This window comes from Nyctereutes procyonoides, unplaced genomic scaffold (assembly GCF_905146905.1).
Source record: "Nyctereutes procyonoides isolate TBG_1078 unplaced genomic scaffold, NYPRO_anot_genome, whole genome shotgun sequence".
Lineage (NCBI taxonomy): Eukaryota > Metazoa > Chordata > Mammalia > Carnivora > Canidae > Nyctereutes > Nyctereutes procyonoides.
This window is the reverse complement of record NW_026575125.1, coordinates 3,819,276-3,825,275: the sequence shown is the minus strand read 5'-3', so window position 1 is coordinate 3,825,275 and position 6,000 is coordinate 3,819,276.

The window sequence follows — 6,000 nt, the reverse complement described above, 5'->3', positions numbered from 1 at the left end:
TGGATAGCACAGATCTATGCCGAATTTGTGTCCATGACTTGGGTCCGTGCCTTTTAAATGTGATTTCTCTATCAAATGAAAGCCACAGCCAGCCCCTGTGAGATCTTGAGGGCTTCATGACCATGCTTCCCCTGCCACTTTATCTATCTTACTATCATTTCTTATTACTACTTATTTTTTGCCAAAACTCATGATGAGCAAAGGCAGGCTCTTCTTTTGTCGATCCACCGATTCTCAGCTTCCCTGCTTGATGGGGACTCCTTTCCAGATTGTCTTCTTTCTTGCAGTCTGGTCTGTTCTCTTTCTTCTCCCCACTTCAGCTGCTCCTGTGAGCTCCATGCCCCGACAGAAAATGAGACAAACTAGAAAACTCTGTTGACGAGAGGGTGATAAATTCCTAAGAGACGTCTTGGTTTTCCACAGGCAGTAGCCTGGTTCTCTTTCTCCATCAAAACAAGAGAAACAGCACCAACAAGTGATTAGGAAAATACTGGTGCCTCTTCACCAGAAATTGCTTCCTAACAGGGCTGAGGTGTCCACAGCAGACAAGCCAGCGTCCAAGCACTTGTAACTGCACACAGAATATGCTTCTTGAGGTCTGTGTGTAGATGCTTATTTATTTTGCATTTGGAAGAATAATAAAGTCAGCCCTCCCCAGGATGAACACAAGAAGGAGCTGATGGCCCCATAGTGATGGCTTTGCTGTACCCAATATTGGCTTAATTTCCTCCACCTCTAACAGATTAAAACTAGGATCTCTGTGTACTTGTAATTGCTTATTTAATAATTTCATTATTTTGGCGACCATCTCTTCCCTTGTCCAAAAACTGTTTGTGTTGCTTATTTTCTAGGAACGGACAATTCTTGTCCTTCACCCATGTGTAGGCACCCATGTGTCCTTCACCAGTTGTAGGTCTGGTAATCATCACTTCCTAGGAGGTGCTCATGGAGTAAGGAGCCTTTGCTTGTGATACGACGGATAATGTCATTTTCCTAGCTTGTCACCTGGGAATTCAGTGTAGGAGACAAAATAATATGGAAATGTTGTTCCCACAGATAAGCCACAACCAATCAGAATAACACTTAGAAAGACAAAGAAAAACTAGAAAAACTTTGGAAAATAAGAACAACCAGGAGGATGGATGAAATCCTTTTAAGTATTATTATAGTAATTTCAAGAGTCCAGCAACAAGGATGAAAACAGAGTATTTTATGTTTGTATAGTGTAAACCATTAGCCCTGTATTGTCCCTTATGGTAGCCACTGGCTGCATGAGGCCATTTAAATTTAAACTTTCTTTAAGAAAAAAACAACTGTTCCTCACTTGTGTGGCTCCTTTGAAAGGGATGTCTGGCCAGTGGCTACCATATTGGATGACACCGATAGGGAACATTTTTACAATTGCTAAAAGTTCTGTTGGATGGCTCTGCTCATTTGTTCATTGAGTGCATTTTTCTTGAACTATATTCTAAGCACTGCTGTAGTTATTGTAGATACCAGCAGAAAATTAAACAGAAATGCCTGCCCTGAGAAGTTTATATTATAGCAAGAGGTGCACAGCATCAGAAGATAGTCAAGTCTTGGGGCACCCGGGTGGTTCAGTCGGTTAAAAAGTCTGCTTTCAGCTCAGATCATGTTCCCAGGGTCCTGGAATCAAGTCCCACATCCAGCTCCTTGCTCCATAGGAAGCCTGCTTCTCCCTCTCCCTCTTCCTGCTACTTCCACTGCTTGTGTTCTCTCTCTCTCTCTCTTTCTCCCTCTCTCTCTCTCTCTCAAATCTTTAATTAAAAAGGTAATTAAGTCTTAATTTGTAATGCCTGTGCCTCATTCTCATTCTCAAATTCAATACAGACTATTCACATATTTAGTTTTCTTTTTAACCGTGAGCCTGTTGTGAACAGCCAAAGGAGCCCTACTTATCTTTATAATCCCTGAGCATGATACAGTACCTGGTACATACTAGTAAGTGCATGAAAGGTGTTTGATTAGTAAATAAAATCATCTGCTGTTCATAGGGAAACAGAAACAGAACTCGAGAGACTAAATGTCCCTCATTGAGTGGAAGAACCAAATTTAACATCAACTCTGTCAGTGTTACATCACCTCTAGAGAATATTAGAATTCGTGGTGATGGATTTTGGAGCAAAGCATTGTACAAAGAAACATATCTAGATCTTAAATATTTGAAGAAAAGATATTTATCATTGGAAGTTCATTGGTTTTCAGGAGGCCACAGGAGACACAAGAAGTTCTTATTTCCTTATATGTCGGTCCTATTGGCCTGTGTGATGTGTGCTCATGTACGTCAGATCCTCACCTAATCGACGGTACGTTCTCTGAGAAAGAATGGGATGAGTTGGGGAACAGTTGGGCAAGGATTGTTATAATGCACCTTGGTATTCATACTGAATTTCACTTTATGATACCTTGTTTTAACCCAAATTAGTGCATAATGATTTAAATACACACAATTATATGTTTTTTATTCAAAGTGCTTATTTCCTTTCTAAATTGAATTCACTTAATCCAAGCACTGGCAGAGTGTTTATTTTCAATATGTGTCATTATCCAAATTCCACTTTCTCTTACAACTATTTTTTGTGTGTGTGTGAACATAAAATAAGTCCTACACAATTTCCTGGGAAACCAAATTAGTTGTCAGTGGGCGAAGTTGTAAACCATAGATATTTGGAAAGAAAAAAATGTATTTGTCAAATTAAATCCAGATATTCAAGGCAATATCAAAGTTTGTTATGTGTGCTGGAAATCTGTGGAAAATTTATGAAAGCTGCGTAAATGATGTAGGTTACGAAATCCTTCATAAAATGACACGGATTGTTCACACTGTGTGCTCACAATATTGAAATAATTTTTTTAAAATTTCATTAGTTTTTTTGACAAACAATAAATGTTCCATCTAGAAAAGCATTGAAAAGAGAACATGAAGACCAGAAGACACAATCCCCATGATTTCTGAATTTCTTGAAATAATGTCAAATATCTTTCGGCTTATTTCAAGTATCTTATTTTCTATGTTAATTTTCATCATTTCATTTCATTTTTTTAGACATTTCATTGTTAAATACTCATTCTCACTAGATGGACTATAATCTAGTGATCGTGATTTCAACCTGGTGTGTTTTTTAAATCTACATTGCTTACCTATTTCTTCTTAGAATCAAAACCATTACCATAGAATACATGGAAATTTAGTGATTTGGAAGGGGATTTAACACTGAGTATGGATCAGATTTGGAAGCAAAAGAGTTACTCACCTGAGCACTGAGTGTCCAAGGATTTGTGCTTGTCAGATTTTCAGATCAAACAAACACTTCTTAGGGACACCTGCCCCCCCACCCGACCCCCGCCGCTACCCCCCAACCTATAGCCTTCTTCATGAGCAAACATGTGTCTTTCCTTGTTGTGACGTTGGGAGGATCAAGTTACATCGAGAACACATTGTGATTGTTACCCAGTCTTGGTCTCTAGCATATATTCCCAAACTCCCCTCTCTGCTTCAGCCCCCTTCCATCAGAAACCACCTATTTTTGTCGGTTTTCCCACCCTCTTCCTGCTCTGAAAGGCCCCCTACATGCATTCGAGTACTTCGATTCAAAAACTTCCATGGTCAACCAAGGCACTGAGTAGGCATTTTGAAACACACCAAAGCAAGCAGAAAACTCCCGCACTCAAGGGGTCTAAATCAAGAAGATGAAATAGAAGATTGCTTTATAAATAAATGATGGGAGTACACCCCCCCTTTTCTTCTCAGTATAGCTTATCCTAATTAATGTGAACGTTGTCACTATTCATCATTCAGTAAAGATGAGGATTTGATTCCCAATAATGAGTAGAGTGTCCATGTGATGTCCATGATGTTTATAATTGACCCTGGGCTGATTAGTATTGTAGCAAATTAGTAACAATATATTATTAATGACTTAGCGCTAACTGATGGAGAAGGTCAGTGTAAATTAGCGAAAATCGTTTATTTCTAGAGTGCTCATTTACAAATTAAGTGCTTGCAGATTTTGTCCACGGTGCTGATGGATAATGAACAAAATATGTTCATTTGTCATTATGAAATTAATTATGGCCAAATGTATAGCCTTTTTTCCCTCCCTCATCCATCCTAGGTTGATTCAGCCACTTAGCAATGCCCTCAAACTAAGGATGGATATCAGGACTTTCTGGTTGTCCAAGCAGCCCAACAACTTGGCTGTCAGGTGACCGAGTTGCAGTGAAGGCCAACTCTGCCCATAGTATAATTATTTCTTTACAGACACATTTTGATGAACTCAAGAAACCCTCAACTCTCTGTTTTCGAACACAAGCCTTTTTCATGAAAGATGTACATTGAGACAGAATGATATTCTGAGGGCAAGAATAGGCAAGCTTTATGGTCGGTTTGGGCAAAGTCTCCCTTTGACATCTGAGGGACGGAGATGTGTGACACAAGACAAATGGGATTGTAGATCAAGCAAGTTGTCCTGAAGGCATTGGGTGCCCAGTTTTCCATAAATACGCAAGCTTGCTCTGTGCACCGGTTCTGTGGCGGCTGGAGCACATTACCACACTCCTGGTGGCTTAAGACAGCACAGATTGATTATCTTAGAGTTCTGTAGGTCAGCTGTTCAGTGTGGGTCTCAGTGGGCTGATAGCACGGCATCCGCAGGGCTAAGCTCCTTCTGGATGCCCCGGGGCAGGAGAGGGAGGTGTTTCCTCGCCCCGCCAGCTTCCAGAAGCTGCCTGCATTCCTTGTGTGTGGCCCCTTCCTTCACTTTCAAAGTGAGGAATAACAGTTGGAGTCCTCACACCTCACCAGCCAGTCTGACATCTTCTATGTCCATCCTTAAAAGTGGGCGATTCCATTTTTTATTCCATTGAGCCCACCGGCATAAACCAGGATAACGTCTCTATCTTAAGGTCAGCTGGTATACTTTAATTCCATGGACAGCCTCAATAATGCTTCGTCATACAACGGAATAGTTGCAGAGGTGCTGGGAAGTTATGTGAACATTTTGGAGCAGGGCATTATTCTGATTAACGCTTATATAGATAGCACAGGTCTTGTCTCCACCCATCTCCAGAGAAAAATGATTTCTTACATCCCTTGTGAGTAAGGAATCTCTGTTGTAGATTTCAAAAAGGATGTTTGGAATATATCCTTTATGGGTACTTCTGGATTTCCGATTAGTGACTTAATGTGCTAACTTCCTACACGAGGTAGAAAGTAAAGTTAATTTTCATACACAAAATACATCATTCAGGATACAATGAGAAGGCAATTTAAAGTGAATTGTCAAAAAACGATAAAACACCATGCGTGAAATGTAGTTATACCAGGGAGTAAGCTGAATGTTATCTCTTCAATTTATTGAGCAAATGCTTTCTGAGTCAAAAGTGCCCAAAATATGGAATTAAGAAAAAAAAATCTTAGCATAGGAATAGCTCAGAGAAGCTTTCATCCAATTTCCTCATTTTAAATTGAGACATGTAAACTGGAGAGAATTTATGGAACCTGATGAAAATCACAGATGTGGTTAGTGACAGTGACCTAGATCATCTTAATCTGAGTCCGGTTCTAGTAGCAAAAATAAAAGTCTAGCCCTCATCTCTGATAGTAACCCTCAAGGAATTTTTATTTCAAATCATTAAAAATTTCCAAATCAGAACTATTAAAATGATTTGAATTTCCAGTAACAAGTCTCTATTTAAAACTTGGGGGCACCTGGCTGGCTCAGTCAGAAGAACATGCGACTCTTGATCTCCATGGAAACCATGTTGTGCTATATTATGATCAATGTGAATGTCATACACTAGAAAACCGAGGGAAGGGTGAGTGATTTTAAATGCCTGTTGTTGTTGGGATGCCTGGGTGGCTCAGTAGGTTGGGCATCCGCCTCTTGATCTCAGCTCAGGGTTGTGAGCTCAAGCCCTGCGTTGGGTTCCATGCTGGGCGTGAGCCTAGAAATGAATGAATGAATGCATATGTGCCAG